Source organism: Sorghum bicolor, unplaced genomic scaffold, assembly GCF_000003195.3.
Source record: "Sorghum bicolor cultivar BTx623 unplaced genomic scaffold, Sorghum_bicolor_NCBIv3 super_3173, whole genome shotgun sequence".
In the NCBI taxonomy this organism is placed as follows: Eukaryota; Viridiplantae; Streptophyta; class Magnoliopsida; order Poales; family Poaceae; genus Sorghum; species Sorghum bicolor.
In genome coordinates this window covers 1-1,680 of record NW_018397186.1, presented here as the reverse complement: position 1 = coordinate 1,680, position 1,680 = coordinate 1, and the positions used below count along the sequence as shown (strand labels likewise).

At 41.1% G+C, this 1,680-nt stretch overlaps 1 long non-coding RNA gene across 1 annotated transcript; it reads right to left on the bottom strand.

Annotated features, from left to right (window-relative positions):
- Positions 1 to 227: 227 nt before the first annotated feature.
- On the bottom strand, positions 228 to 1,586 carry LOC110431588. Its single transcript, XR_002449000.1, has 3 exons — positions 1,288 to 1,586; positions 830 to 1,136; positions 228 to 738 (listed from the first exon to the last, which is right to left on the bottom strand). It is a non-coding gene; the product is annotated as an uncharacterized LOC110431588 (long non-coding RNA).
- Positions 1,587 to 1,680: the final 94 nt, after the last annotated feature.

Sequence of the window (1,680 nt, the reverse complement as noted above, 5' to 3'; positions counted from 1 at the left end):
CCTTACCCTAATAGAGTAAAAACCTATTGAAACGCCCTAATAAAGTAAAAATCCATTGAGTTTCAAAGACCCGTTGCCATCTTCATCTTCCATCTTGAAGTACAAGCACTCGCTAGATTGTACCAAAAAGGAAGGCCAAAAAAGATTTAAATGACCAGTTTAATACATATATAATACTATAGTTGAGGAACGAAACCAAGCATCGAGATAAATCTGAACGAGACAAGTTTATACCGCCAAAATATCCCACTATGGTTTCCTCTCTATATCGAATTTGAGTACATTCCCAAACCCACACCTCAGAAGAGCCAAACTGCCTCGCAGTGTGCGGCGACTCGCCTGCATTCGCCCGAAGAATATATTGAGCCATATTTACGTCATCAAAAGATGCCCAATAAAGTCTACAGGTACCCCAAAAATAAACATTTGAATTTTGGCCGTGTGCTCCACTGTCAAACTACAAACTAAATTGTCATAAAAAAATGACTGTTCGATGCAACAGTGTTGAAAGAAATACACAGCGATGTCGACAAGATGGTGGAATGCTAAGGTTAACAACATGGCTCACACCCTTCAGACGACTGGCCTGGCTCCCGTTTCTGCATTTGCAGAACACTGCTACAGCTACATATGTACAGTGGGTGGGTTGCGTCTCTTATTTTCAAGAGACTTAACACTAAGGACATCAGTGAATGGACATTGACGAATGCTTCACAATTCACCAATGACAAGGAAAACCTAGAAAAAATAAGCAGAAAAAACATGTGTCAGATCAATAAACAAAAAGACAACAGGTACCAAGTTTGTTTATAAAGGAGGAAATGTGTACCATAACCATTGCCACAACACCACCAGGCCCAACCAAGCACTACCAATCAGCCATGATCAGAGTTTAGTCGCGGAGTCCAATATCATTCTGAAATAATGCAAAACAGAAATAGTATGTAGGAAACTTAGTGGGGAATGCTCTTATTCCACACTTCACGAGTATCTTATCCCAAGTAAATCATGCATCTCAGAAGTTAAATTTGTAATGGGGCTAACGTGTAAGCACAGTAGTTCCAACATAAAATTTCTAATACCAGTCAGTCATCAATGGTATCTATCATAATCACGTCTTCCATGCGTCCTCCAACCTGATTTCACAACAGAGACTAGCATTCAGCATCAAGTGCACAAAGAACAAAACAAAAAAAATGACTATTAAAACATTCTGAGTTTGTGATGATGGAAAATAATGATAGAGCCTAGAGGACTGCCATCAGAAGGAAAAAAGAAATAGAATACCTCCTCCATTGGAGACTGGAGGTTCCATTGAGTGTCTGGAATCAGGAGGGTACTTGGATCTCCTATGAGGCATAGGCCACCCAGAACATGGACCTGGTGGAGGATCTAATGGTCGTCCGCAGTGAAATTGGTTGGGTGGCGGCGCTTCAAAGTGATCTGGACATGGGGGGCCTGAATGGTTGTAGAAGATAGTGCAATGAGTGATAAATAACATGACATGTGGGGTCCATTGAGTTGATTGAAAAGGAATAGGATCAACTGGATACTGATAAGAACAAAACTGGCTAAACATAAAAGTTTAATTCATGAAAAACTGTTCATAAATAAATGGCACCACTTGGATGCAAAACCTAAATGTTGGCAGAAAGAGGCGGGGGGGGGGGGGGGGGGGGG